A 15,584-nucleotide genomic window follows, 5' to 3' on the forward strand; every position below is an offset into this window, starting at 1 on the left:
ATTCCTAACCACAATTTTTCGTTCGTTGCCTTTCCTGCTTGCTCAATATACAGATTGAATGCCACTGGGGATAGGCTACAACCCTGTCTCACTCCCTTCCCAGCCACTGTTTGCCTTTCATGTCCCTCGACTCTCATAACTGCCATCTGGTTTCTGTAAAAATCGTAAATAGCCTTTCACTCCCTGTAATTTACCCCTGCCACCTTCAGAATTTGAAATAGAGTATTCCAGTCAACATTGTCAAAAGATTTCTCTAAGTCTACAAATGCTAGAAACGTAGGTTTGCCTTTGCTTAATCTTTCTTCTAAGATAAGTCGTAAGGTACATATGTTCCACCATTTCTATGGGATCCAAACTGATCTTCCCCGAGGTCGGCTTCTACCAGTTTTTCCATTCGTCTGTAAAGAATTCGTGTTAGTATTTTGCAGCCGTGGCTTATTAAACCGATAGTTTGGTAAATTTCACACGTGTCGGCACCTGCTTTCTTTGGGATTGGAATTATTATACTCTTCTTGAAGGCTGAGGGTATTCCGTGTGTCTCATACATCTTGCTCACCAGATGGTAGAGTTTTCTTAGGGCTGGCTCTCCCAAGTCTATCAGTAGTTTTAATGGAGTGTTGTCTACTCCCAGGGCCTTGTTTCGACTTAGGTCTTTCAGTGCCCTGTTAAACTCTTTACACAGTATCACATCTCCCATTTCAACTTCACCTACATCCTCTTCCATTTCCACAAAATTTCCCTCAAGAACATCGCCGTTGTATAGGCCCTTTGTATACTCCTTCCACCTTTTTACTTTCCCTTCTTTGCTTAGTACTGGGCTTCCATCTGAGTTCTTGATATTCTTACAAATGGTTCTCATTTCTCCAAAGGTCTCTTTAATTTTCCTGTAGGCGGTATCTATCTTACCCCTAGTGATATACGCCTCTACATCCTTACATTTGTCCTCTAGCCATCCCTGCTTAGCCATTTTGCACTTCCTGTCGACCTCATTTTTTAGACGTCTTCATGTCTTTTTGCCTGCTCCATTTCCTGCATTTTTGTATTTTATCCTTTCATCTGTTAAATTCAGTATCTTTTCGGTTACCCAAGGATTTCTATTCGCCGTCGTCTGTTTACGTACTTGATCCTCTGCTGCCTTTACTATTTCATCTCTCAAAGCTACCCATTCTTCTTCTACTGTATTTCTTTCCCCCCTTCTTGTCAATAGTTCCCTAATGGTCCTTGTGAAACTCTCTACAACCTCTGGTTCTGTCAGTTTATCCAGGTCCCATCTCCTTAAATTCCCACCTTGTTGCAGTTTCTTCAGTTTTAATCTACAGTTAATAACCAATAGATAATGGTCAGAGTCCAAATCTGCCCCTGGAATTGTCTTACAATTTAAAACCTGGTCCCTAAATCTCTGTCTTACCATTATATAACCTGTCTGGAACCTTTCAATATCTCCAGGCTTCGTCCATGTATAAAACCTTCTTTTATGATTCTTGAACCAAGTGTTAGCTATGATTAAGTTATGCTCTGTGCAAAATTCTACCAGGCGGCTTCATCTTTCATTCCTAAACCCCATTCCCTATTCACGTACTGCGTTCCCTTTTCTTCCTTTTCCTACTATCAAATTACAGTCAGCCATGGCTTTTAAATATTCGTCTCCCTTCAGTATCTCAGTAATTTCTTTTATCTCATCATACATTTCATCAATCTCTTCGTCATCTGCGGAGCTAGTCGGCATATAAACCTGTACTACTGTGGTAGGCATGGATTTTGTATCTATCTTGTTCACAATAATGTGTTCACTATGCTGTTTGTAGTAGCTTACCCGCATTCGTATTTTTTTATTCATTATTGAAGCTGCTCCTGCTTTATCCCTATTTGATTTTGTATTTATAACCCTGTATTGACCCGACCAGAAGTCTTGTTCCTCCTGCCACCGAACTTCACTAGTTCCCACTATATCTAATTGTAACCTACACATTTCTCTTTTTAAGTTTTATAACCTACCTGCCCGATGAAGGGATCTCACATTCCACGCTCTGACTCGTAGAACGCTAGTTTTCTTTCTCCTGATAACAACGTACTCCTGAGTAGTCCCCATCTGGAGATCCGAATGGGGGACTATTTTACGTCCGGAATATTTTACACAAGAGGACGCCATCATCATTTAACCATACAGTAAAGCTGCATGCCCCCAGAAAAATTACGACTGTAGTTTCCTCTTGCTTTCAGCCATTTGCAGTGCCAACACAGCAAGGCCGTTTTGGTTAGTGATACAAGGCCAGATCAGTCAATCATCCAAACTGTTGCCCTGCATCTACTGAAAAGGCTGCTGCCCCTTTTCAGGAACCACACGTTTGTGTGGCCTCTCAACAGATACCCCTCCATTGTGGTTGCACCTACGGTGTGGCTATCTGTATCCTTGAGGCACGCAAGCCTTTTTAAGTTAAAGAAAGAAAAAGAGCCTTGATTCATGTGTGCATTTATTATGCACTTGACACATTCCACATCATATCAGTTACCATCAGACTGATCAGTGGAACACGTAACTAACTAAATAACAGTGTCTACTGGTTTAACTTTTACAATGGTAGTTGCTTGTATTGCAAGTGTAGGAACACTGGACACAGGCCTGTTCACTGTTACAGCCTTTAATTCCTTGGACGTATCTCCATTACTTACTCTTTACTCTGCTAACAGGTAAAATAGTCCCCCATTCGGATCTCTGGGCGGGGACTACTGAAGAGGACGTCGTTATCAGGAGAAAGAAAACTGGCGTTCTATGGATCGGAGCGTGGAATGTCAGATCCCTTAATCGGGCAGGTAGATTAGAAAATTTAAAAAGGGAAATGGATAGGTTAAAGTTAGATATAGTGGGAATAAGCGAAGTTCGGTGGCAGGAGGAACAAGACCTTTGGTCAGGTGAATACAGGGTTATAAATACAAAATCAAATAGGGGTAATAATGAATAAAAAAATAGGAGTTGGGGTAAGCTACTACAAACAACATAGTGAACGCATTATTGTGGCCAAGATAGACACAAATCCCACGCCTACAACAGTAGTACAAGTTTATACGCCAACTAGCTCTGCAGATGACGAAGAGATTGATGAAATGTATGATGAGATAAAAGAAATTATTCAGGTAGTGAAGGGAGACGAAAATTTAAGTCATGGGTGATTGGAATTCGAGAGTAGGAAAAGGGAGAGAAGGAAACATAGTAGGTGAATATGGATTGGGGCTAAGAAATGAAAGAGGAAGCCGCCTGGTAAAATTTTGCGCAGAGCGTAACTTAATCATAGCTAACACTTGGTTCAAGAATCATGAAAGAAGGTTGTATACATGGAAGAACCCTGGAGATAGTAGAAGATATCAGATAGATCATATAATGGTAAGACAGAGATTTAGGAACCAGGTTTTGAATTGTAAGACATTTCCAGGGGCAGATGTTGACTCTGACCACAATCTATTGGTTATGAACTGTAGATTAAAACTGAAGAAATTGCAAAAAGGTGGGAATTTGAGGAGATGGGACCTGGATAAACAGAAAGAACCAGAGGTTGTACAGAGTTTCAGGAAGAGTATAAAGGAACAATTGACAAGAATGGGGGGAAGAAATACAGTAGAAGAAGAATGGGTAGCTTTGAGGGATGAAGTGGTGAAGGCAGCAGAGGATCAAGCAGGTAAAAAGACGAGGGCTAGTAGAAATCCTTGGGTGACAGAAGAAATACTGAATTTAATTGATGAAAGGAGAAAATATAAAATGCAGGAAATGAAGCAGGCAAAAAGGAATACAAACGTCTCAAAAATGAGATTGACAGGAAGTGCAAAATGGCTAAGCAGGCATGGCTAGAGAGCAAATGTAAGGATGTAGAGGCTTACCTCACTAGGGGTAAGATAGATACCGCCTACAGGAAAATTAAAGAGACCTTTGGAGAAAAGAGAACCACTTGTATGAATTTCAAGGGCTCTACAAAGGCGATGTTCTTGAGGACAATATTATCGAAATGAAAGAGGATGTAGATGAAGATGAAATGGAAGATATGATACTGCGTGAAGAATTTGATAGAGCACTGAAAGACCTAGGTCGAAACAAGGTCCCGGGAGTAGACAACATTCCATTAGAACTACTGACAGTCTTGGGAGAGCCAGTCCTGACAAAACTCTACCATCTGGTGAGCAAAATGTATGAGACAGGCGAAATACCCTCAGACTTCAAGAAGAATATAATAATTCCAATCCCAAAGAAATCAGACGTTGACAGATGTGAAAATTACCGAACTGTCAGTTTAATAAGTCATGGCTGCAAAATATTAATGCGAATTCTTTACAGACGAATGCAAAAACTGGTAGAATCCGACCTCAGGGAAGATGTTTGGATTCCGTAGAAATATGGGAACACGTGAGGCAATACTGACCCTACGACTTATCTTAGAAGCTAGATTAAGAAAAGGCAAACCTACGTTTCTAGCATTTGTAGACTTGGAAAAAGCTTTTGACAATGTTGACTGGAATAATCTCTTTCAAATTCTGAGGGTGGCAGGAGTAAAATACAGGGAGCGATAGGCTATTTACAATTTGTACAAAAACCAGATGGCAGTTATAAGAGTCCTGGGACATGAAAGGGAAGCAGTGGTTGGGAAGGGAGTGAGACAGGGTTGTAGCCTATACCAGATGTTATTCAATCTGTATATTGAGCAAGCAATAAAAGAAACAAAAGAAAAGTTTGGAGTAGGTATTAAAATCCATAGAGAAGAAATAAAAACTTTGAGGTTCGCCGATGACATTGTAATTCTGTCAGAGACAGCAAAGGACTTGGAAGAGCAGTTGAACGGAATGGACAGTGTCTTGAAGGGAGGATATAAGATGAACATCAATAAAAGCAAAACGAGGATAATGGAATGTAGTCTAATTAAGTCGGGTGATGCTGAGGCAATTAGATTAGGAAATGTGGCACTTAAAGTAGTAAATGAGTTTTGCTATTTGGGGAGCAAATTACCGATGATGGTCGAAGTAGAGAGAATATAAAATGTAGACTGGCAATGGCAAGGAAAGCGTTTCTGAAGAAGAGAAATTTGTTAACATCGAGTATAGATTTAAATGTCAGGAAGTCGTTTCTGAAAGTATTTGTATGGAGTGTAGCCATGTATGGAAGTGAAATATGGACAATAAATAGTTTGGGCAAGAAGAGAATAGAAGCCTTTGAAATGTGGTGCTACAGAAGAATGCTGAAGGTTAGATGGGTAGATCACGTAACTAATGAGGAAGTATTGAATAGGATTGGAGAGAAGAGAAGTTTGTGGCACAACTTGACAAGAAGAAGGGATCGGTTGGTAGGACATGTTCTGAGGCATCAAGGGATCACCAACTTAGTATTGGAGGGCAGCGTGGAGGATAAAAATCGTAGAGGGAGACCAAGAGATGAGTACACTAAACAGATTCAGATGGATGTAGGCTGCAGTACGTATTGGGAGACGAAGAAACTTGCACAGGATAGAGTAGCATGGAGAGCTGCATCAAACCAGTCTCAGGACTGAAGACCACAACAACAACAACAACAACAACAACAACTCTGCTAACTGAAGTGATAAAATTCGCAATGTTTCTTTAAGGGAAGTCCTTTGTGGTTCTGACCCTCACACGGTTGAGCCATTGTCAAACACACAAATGACAAATAACAAGATAACTATGTAGTGTGACAAGAAAGAAACTTAAATATAACACTACCGCAATGCTTCTTACTACAACTTCATTTGTCAGCCTGAGTGTCTGATCGTGCTTACTACTTTACATACTGACAACAATGAGCTACACTCACGGCTAACAACAAAATGCAATGCCCATTCTTAACACTGCAACCTAACAAAATTTTTACACTGCTTGAGTTCACTTCTGTGTACTGTGCAAAACAACACAATTGAACGTCTGATATAAAATCAAGCGATCATCCATGAGACCAGTATCAAAAAAGAAGAGTTGCTCTACTGACAAGTCTATGTACATGTTCACACACCAGATATTACAAGCGTTAAATAGCAAAGCAGCACTGGTAGGTATTTTCTGTGACCTACCCAAGGCATTTGATTGTGTGAATCGTAGTATACTCCTAGATAAATTTAAGTTTTATGGGACTGATGGTATAGCCAGCCAGTGGATCATGTCATATCTAAACAAAAGAATGGATTAAGTTGTACTTAGTAGTAATTCAGCCTACAGAATCCTGGGACATAGTTCTAATTGGAGGGAAATCGCGTAAGGGGTTCCCCAAGGCTCAATCTTAGGTTCACAACTGTTTCTCATATATGTAAATGATCTACTGTCTAATGTAGAACAAGCAGAATTAGTTCTTTTTGCAGTTGACACCAGTATTGCAATCACTCCCAGTACAAGTACAGAAATGGAAAAAATGGTGAACAAATTTCTCAAAAGTATGAGTGACTGGTTTTCTGTGAATGGTCTCACTGTGAATTTCACGTAGACACATATTCACTTCTGCACCTCTAGGGATTCTGCACCAGTGATAAATGTAACAGACGGTGATGAAATAACACATAGGGTGGAAACTTCACTTTGGGGAGAGAGAAATCAGTAAGTTGACATATTTTGCTTATTTTCAATCAGTGATGTCACATGGTATAACGTTCTGGGATAACTTATTTTTAAGAAAGAAGGACTTAATTGCCCAAAAATGTGCTGTACGAATAATATGTGGTGCTCACCCACAATCATCTTGTAGACATCTGTTTAAGGAGCTGGGCATTCTGACTACTGCGTCACAGTATATTTACTTCCTAATGAGGATTGCCATCAATAGCACACTGCAGTTGAAGAGGTACAATGAGGTACATCATTACAATACTAGAAGAATAAATGACATTCTTTATTCAACATAAAACTTGTCTTTAGCAGTGAAAGGGGTGCACAACGCTGCATCAAAATTTTTTGACCGCTTACCCAGTGTTATAAAATGTCTAACAGACAGCAAGGTAAAACTGAAAGTAAATTGAAAAAGTTTCTACTTGTCAAACTGTGGGCTTTCATATAATAAAATGAAATGATGTGGGCCTCAACTACGTACCCGCTGACTCAGAGTTGAAATATTAAAAATTTTGGCTGATTCCGTTGTCTATGGGCTGGGATACGTAGTTGCCGCATTACAAGCCAAATACTGCTGAGTCTACAGTATACTATATGAATATTCACATGAATCGAACGGTCAAAGATTCCTCTCACTCGGAAATTGTGAATGTAACGTAGAAATTTCTAAATGAAAGATTGCAATCAAATAAAATCTGCAGGTACTATCTTAACGACTTTAAATGATTAGTACGATTGTAGAAGTACTGTCGAGAATGCGGTATATTTCTGCAAAACACTTATTGGTGTCGATGGCCCAACAATTGAATAAAATATAAGTTGAATAACGGGAAAGAATAGATTCCTAGTGCACGTAATTAGGTATGAACGACAATATAGCTGACGAGATATTCACTTCTACACGCATACTGCGTCTTCACTGCAGAAACCTCGGAAATCTCACAAGTTCACAAGTCAGCACTCGGAAGTATTTCTATCTCTCGCGACCAACCAGAAACTGCTCCACACTCTGTAAGTCTCCCTCACGACCGTGCGTCCGCCACGCCGTAGTGTCCCGGACTCCCCGTGTCCAGTGCGACTGTCCCTCGCGCCGCCCTGTTCCCTCGTGTCCTCTCTCCAAATTCCATCCAGTCTCCCCATTCACGAGCGCTGTGATTGGCTAGAGCGCTCCCGCTATGTCTTCAAGCCAATGCGCATTCTCAGAAACTTGAAATTAAATAAATATTCCTATGACTGGACTGTAAACATGCTCTAACACACATAATTAAATATATAAACAAATTAAATAAACATATATCAAAAGAATAGAAACAAAAGGTCGGCCAGTAGCCTAAAGTCTCTGTGCTTTGTAAAACACAGTAAAAATTTAAGCAATTTCTTCACGAATAATTTTTATCGGATATAAACAAAGACATAGAAGAATAAATATATTTATAAGCTTGCTGCTACCGTTTTTTCGTGGAACTGTGGAGTGCTTATAGCCTGACGCGATCGATAGTAATCAGCCACTTTGACCTCCAATAGCTTACGTACTATTCAGATTACATGCCTGTAATTTATACCACTTTAGATTTACGTTAATAGCTTTCTAAAGACGTGTCGATCGACGCAATCGGAAGAACCGTTTAGGTTTTGGAAATTCGTTGTTGGGCGCTACTTGTATAATTGACAGTCAGACAGTAAACATTAAACTAATAGATATTGAAAATCTGGTTACACCATTAGAATCGTTGTGCAAATAATGGTAATGTACATGTTTCTTTTAGAGGTATCATGATTCTTCTGGCTGCTATTAATTTCTATACGAACTGTGAAATGTCTGCCATTAAGGTTTCACGAAGTCCACCATCTCTGGCTCTCCCAGTATGTCTCCTTCATCGATACAACGTCACCATGGAATTCCCAGCCATGCAGCTAGACCATAGACCATGCATTGGGGCTACCCCTCATGCTCAGCTAAGGTTCAGCACCACCTGGTTGCTGCCGGGCTGCTGCCTACCAAGAGACCTCCGCGCGGCCATGCCAACTCCAAACTTAGAATATTTCCAGGACGCCACAACTCGCCCATTACCTCACAAACTCCTTCCATCCGTAGCAGACGAGGTACTGGCAGAAGTAAAGCTGTGAGTACCGGGCGTGAGTCGTGCATCGGTAGCTCAGTTGGTAGAGCACTTGCTCGCGAAAGGCAAAGGTCCCGAGTTCGAGTCTCGGTCGGGCACACAGTTTTAATCTGCCAGGAAGTTTCACGAATTTCTATGTTTGTAATGTGTAAAAGGTGGTGGATAGATATTGGTTCAAATGCTTCAAATGGCTCTAAGCACTATGGGATTTAACATCTGAGTTCATCAGTCCCCTAGACTTATAACTACTTAAACCTAACTAACCTAAGGACATCACACACATCCATGCCCGAGGCAGTATTGGAACCTGCGAACGTTGCAGCAGCGCGGTTCCAGACTGAAGCGCCTAGAACCGCTCAGCCACAGCGGCCGGCTAGGAATTGGTAACTCAGTCCGTATATCTGGTTTTCATTTTGAGAAAAAAAATATAGTGATGTTCAGACTGCAAATAGATGTACAAATTAATTGGCAATGTGAATGTAAAATGACTTGTTCCAAGTCATGACGATTTAACGTACCAAATGATCAATGAAACATGAAAGCAACTAACTAAGAGTACACTGCCCTCACTATAAGTTGACGCTGTGAACTGAGACTGCCGATGCAGAGTCGGTAGCAACCACATCTGTCAGCTGATGTAGAGATTGGGAAGTGATCTGTGCTGTGGTGGGTGGCCAAGTTGGCTGTGATAGTCACGACGTCTGCAAATAACCACCCTCGGCATTGCTGTAGTGGTGTGGTGGAAGGCAGTAATCTGTCATGCAATTAGCACTGGTTGAATAATCACATTATTTCATAAGAAGTACAGCAATGGGCGAAGTTACTGTGGTGTATGTAGCTTGGCTGACGAAAGAGTGCTAGTGTGAGCAGTTGCCTGTTGGAGGAAGGGTGAGCTATGTCTTACCTCAGACAATGTTTGCAGCTGCCGATGCGCTGCTGTCAGCACGATGGCAGTGATGCTGAATCAGGGATGGAGCTGGGTGCCATATGTCAGATAGACAGAGCATGACGCGAAGCAGGTGGCGGCACCCTGTTACACTGAACCAGCTGTGCCATGGCAGCAATCGAACTGAAGCCTGATCGTGGGTGATGGCGGTGGCCTGTGCTTCCACAGGGTGACGGTGGACTGTGACAGCTAGGTAGTTCAACAGGAACCCTGGTCCGCCAAAGGAATGCGAGCAACTGCAGACGACTACCACCCAGAAAGTGACCCACTAGTGGAAAGGCGCCAAGTCAGCAGCAACCAGACTTACCACAGGCAACAGCCTGCAGGTGTTGAAGGAACAGTGCAGCGGTAGCACCTTGCTTTATCACTGCTTGACGGCAAAGTGGCCAGCGATGAGTGCATAGCTCCTGTTTCAGTTAAGTGGTATACATACAGGTCTGGTCGGCTAGTTGTTCTGAAACGGCAGCACCATGGCCTCTATGTCTGAGGCGCCAGGCTTAATCATTTGCCCCAACAGTCATATCAGCCAGGAGCCATACGATGGTGTAATGTGTAGTAACTCTTCCCTTTCACACAGCCTGGGCAACGTCTTCTGCAATTCTCAGAGAATACTTGTTTTTGCGCTAGGACTTAAGTCGTATTACTTTTCGTTTCTGGAGCATCACCTGCAACCAGCTTTGCATAAGATGCGGCGACACACCCACCAATTATTTTGCACGACAATGCGCGGGCGCATACAGCGAAAGCTGTGGCTGCTCTGTTCGGTCGATGGGACTGGGAAGTATTGTACCACCCACCATACTCCCAGGACGTCAGTCCTTGTGACTTTGATTTGATTCCGAAGATGAAGGAACCACTTCCTGGCATTCGTTTCAGAACTGTTCCAGAGATACGACAGGCAGTAGACCGCTCCATTCGCACCGTCAACAGAACAGGCCTGCGCCTTCCACATCGCCGGCAACGGGTTCTACACAACGCTGCTGACTACTTTGAAGGACAGTAACAGGTGCAAACATGTAACTCTTTTGTATCGGTTGTGAATAAATACTTGCCACTATTTAAGTTCCAACCCTTGTGTATCTTCAATTTACTCCCACTCTCCTCTTCCTAATTAAGGGTGATTACAATGTTCATTACATTGTTATTTAATCAATTAATAATTTAATTCAATCAGCGAAGCTAACACTTTTTTAAGGCTAAAAATGGTAAAGAATGTGGAAAAGCGATGTAAATTTTCATATAACATTTATTTGTCTATATTGCGAATTTATAAATTGATAACACAGGTTCTGACTGCGCTAGCTAAAGAGCCCAGAACTAAAGTAGACAGAAGATATATGGTTCATAAGAAATTCTACTTATTTATAATACTTACGTGCCAAACAGGATATACTTTTCATATCGTACACTATCCATAGCTGCCCCAGGTTGGCTACACTGTTGGTGCCAAAGGGGAGGCCACATCTTGTGACGTGCGATTCTTTTGGTAGTCGTCTGAAGCAGATCTCTGTCAGTTCCGGGCGGGCAGTGAGCTATGAGGAAGGATAGTGTCCTCGTGGCCGACGGTAGGTTGGGGCAGCAGCTACGCTTGTCTGTGCTGTCCCCATGAGCCGGTTGCTGACGTTCTCACAACGAATATCATATTGTGGGAACTTGTTCCGACGTGACGGTTGGAGCCTCGCTTGTGCTCGTCATTGGAATATCAGAAGGGTACCCTGTGTTAGCTATGATGGCGAATTTCCTACCTGTCTGTCAGTTCCGATCATTTGTCGTGAGGGCTACCTGTGGACTACAGCCTCTTGGTTTCTGAACTACAGTTGTACGGCAAAAGCACCAGCTTGCTAGCAGTCTTTCTATTTGGGGCTGCTGTTGATATCTTCATTGATCCTCAGAAATTACGGCGAGAAAATTGTTTTATGACTGTAATGTCGTTTCGTGATCTGGCCGTCTGTGTGCTCGTCCTCCTGATTACCCAAAAACTTGTCAGAAGCACAGAGGAGTCAGTGAACTAATTATGTAGGACTGGCTACTAATTAATCTCCTGCCGATTGTTTATCATTAACCTTACGGTATAATTGGAGCCTTTAGGGTAAGTCGGACGTTTCTGGTATGGACCCTATTCAAAATGGTGAAGCCACATGTAATTTAAGTTACTGCTGTGACCTGATAGTTACAGTTTATTTACTGTTCTTAATTGTACCTTGTGTTGACGAGCAGTCCATTAATTTTAGGGTGTTCTGCTACGTGAAAGTAAAGTCCGTAAACATATTTTGATTGTTCATCTGTGCCTCGTTTGTTACAGGAAGCTGATCTTTTAACTCTGTCTGTTCATATTGTGCATCCATTGATTCCAGAACCAGGGCCAGCATACAATTAGTACTGGAAACGATGGATGATTTGCTACTAGCGAGTACGTTATCCATAATCTCCGTTAATGGAGCTAAATTAAGAACGCGGTATTGTTTCAGGGTAAAAATAACAGTGTAGAGTTTTTGCTCATGCAAATCTTTGAGTACCTTTTCTGAAAGTTGTTTTTTGATTGAAGTGCTGTACTTTCTGTTTTCCATTATTTAACAGCCCTTGCCGGGGCTGTACAAGTAATCACATTTGCTCGCATATTTTGATCGATTATCCACTCTAAAGAAGATTTAAGTTTCAGTTTAATTATCTGTGGTACATTAAATTATATTTGCCCCAATGCATATTTTCTTTCTCACCCCAATGCATATTTTCTTTCTCTTTTTTAATGTTTCTCTGTTGGCTGTTGCTGTTTAACTATATGCTCATTACTCATTTTTAATTCTACGAACTGTTGCTTTTCTGAAATGGTAACGGTACGTCTTTTTGGCAGTAGCGGTTTTGTTTATTGATCATTTTACTGAAATCTACCAAACGGTCACAACCCTTAAGTTTTAATGGTACATCATGCTGACAGTTGCTGTTTTTCTCATTGATCATGTGGTTAAATTCTGCCAACAGTAGCCTTTCTTGCCGGCCGGAGTGGTTGTGCGGTTCTGGGCGCTGCAGTCTGGAACCGAGCGGCCGCTACGGTCGCAGGTTCGAATCCTGCCTCGGGCATGGATGTGTGTGATGTCCTTAGGTTTGTTACATTTAATTAGTTCTAAGCCCTAGGCGACTGATGACCTTAGAAGTTAAGTCGCATAGTGCTCAGAGCCATTTGAGCAGCCTTTCTTAAGGTTTTTACAGTAAATCTGAATGGCAGTGTTCCTTAATGTTGATGGCATTAAATTGCCTTGCTGAGTTTTTTAGTAAATTTTGCCACCAGCATCCTTTGGTAAAGTCGTATGAATAAGTCCTGATGTGTTTCACCCGCTTGTGAAGATTCCTGCTTGTTTATAAAAATGGTTCGTTTAAATATGAATAACCCTGTTCTGACGCAGCACCTTACCACTCAACACCTGTGCGCTACCACTTTCACTGCACAATATAAAGAGACAAAACCACAAAGAACACGCTACAAATTACCGTTACAGAATATAACAGTCAAATTGTAGAGTTAAGTACTGTGTCATTAAAAGTACTGCGAGTTTAATAATGCTGCTATTTAAGATGAAAAAAGTCAAAACGCCGTGCCTCTGCTAGAAAGCACGACTGTGTACTCAACTACAATATAAAATTCATCATTTAAAATCAAAGTTAAACAACATACAAAAAAATTTGGCAGTTTAGCTTACGGTACTAAAAGAGGTCAACAACTGAAAATAATGAGATGTTGGAGAGCATATGTGAAGATAAAACAATATTCCCAATGAACAGGCTGTTAACTACGCCTTTTTGTTTCTGCATATAATTGCACAACATTTGAAAACACAATGTCAAGTTATCAGTTAACTAGAGCAGCTTCTCAAAAACTTTAAAATATCCATTTTGATTAAACCCGAACTGTTATATCAAAATCGGTACCGATGAGCACTATTTTGCTATTAACGTTTTTATTTACGTCTAGCATCACGATCAGTCTTCCTGTAATTGCTGTATAAACCACTTTCATGTTCCGTTTTTTGTTCGTTGAAGTACGTTTCATCTCAAAAATGTGTGCCGAAAGCTGTTTTATTGGGAAATACTTTTGATGTATGAAACATGTTTGAAACGATCATCCCGTTTAACCAATGAAATACTGATCACAGTCACTGCGGTTCATTATGTATACACTTGAGTTCATAAATTTGTCACGTTTAGGTCCAGTATTTTGCCGCAGACGTAACCTCAAAATATTGTTGAGAAAGGGAACGTCAACAAGTTTACCATAAAACAGAAATAGCAAGATGCTGATGACTATTTCTTTCTCTTAAGTTTACTGCCTACTTTTATACAACTTCATCAGGTGGAGTAAATAAAATCATCGAAGATAATCGTGGGGAACGTCACTGAAACATTGGAAACACAATTTTTCGTGAAGTGCGTGAGATCGGCAGAGTATTGTTGTCATCAACTTGCAGCGCCGATACTTCATATCATTGATGTTACAACACTAAAATGTTATAGTATGTGAATATTAACGAATTATGATTACTATTTGTTCTTATATGTAGCGTTTCTCTTGCTGACACCAAAGGAAAAGGTGCTAAATTTGCGCTTCAGCAGTATTACGGTCAGTCTGTGGCCATGGAAATTGTATATATATATATATATATATATATATATATATATATATATATATATATATATATATATATATGGAATCTCTAAATTATGTGAAGTTTCGGAGAAGAATTTTTATGCAGGGAGCTGTATGCGGTTTTAGGACTGCCTAAACCTGTTCAGAACCGTCGTCATAGGAGATCATCCCTTCCATATCACCAAGCAAAATAATATTTTTTTTTGAACTATATTAGTTCATGAATCAGTTGCTTCATTGCAGTGAATCCAGGATACGTGTGAATTTTAAAGAACGTGCTTTAGGAGAACATCACTCACGTAAGTTATGTAACCCATGTTATGGCAATGTTTGTAGTCTTGAAAGTTCCCGTGTGTATACACAACTGAAAGCACTGTGTTAATTGGCATAGTGTTCAAAACCCCTAGTTAATGCTTAAATTGCCTTTAGTAATCAGGTAAACGTATAACTGCAGACAACAGTTGGTTTAAATTTAGCTAATTTAGCTTTCAGTACCTATAAAAAGTGTATTTTATAACGTATAATTTGTTATGCGTTGAAAGAAGTTCTACATATGTGATGAATGCCATAACAGATTTAGGGCCCCCATATTTTAGACATTACGTTGCTTGTAATACGTCTTTTCCTGTCTATTTAGTTTTTTAACATATTTTTGTGGCTATCGGACTCAGGTCTTTTAACTTTACTAAGACAGCGGGCTTCGGTACAAGATACACCTGACCTAATTCGTGTACGTGTCAAGTCGTTTAGTCGAAAAATTGAAAAAATTAATTTGAAATAATAATTTTTTAAGTTCAATAATTTGTTTTATTATCCCTTTAGCGTATAATACACTTTCCTGACGATGACTAAACTCGTCCAGCCTTGTAACAGTGAAGCATGTTTTGGAATCGTACTGAACAAACCATTGCTACGTTGCGTTTCCGCATTAATTAAACAAGTAGTCACTGATAAGGGAAGCCTTTTCATTTACTTTATATTATCACTACATTCCTCCACACAAGTTACTTATTCACAACCACAGTATTATTTCAACGAAAAGTCTCAAACTAATTATGCTCCACGCTGAAGTCAAATTCTACACGCACGCCAATACTCGGTGTGTGACCAGTACAGCTGGATCATTGTTGACGTTGTGTAGCAAGACAATGCTCGCCACCAGAGGAAATGCGGGCTCAACTGCGAAAATTCTAGACGCCAGCGGTGAGTAAGGAGTACGATATCGCCATCATGGAGTGCAGTATCGCTACGCCATAACGTCAAAGATAGGAGTACTCTTTATATCCCCCAGTTG

Source organism: Schistocerca piceifrons, chromosome 5 (assembly GCF_021461385.2).
Source record: "Schistocerca piceifrons isolate TAMUIC-IGC-003096 chromosome 5, iqSchPice1.1, whole genome shotgun sequence".
NCBI classification, from domain to species: domain Eukaryota; kingdom Metazoa; phylum Arthropoda; class Insecta; order Orthoptera; family Acrididae; genus Schistocerca; species Schistocerca piceifrons.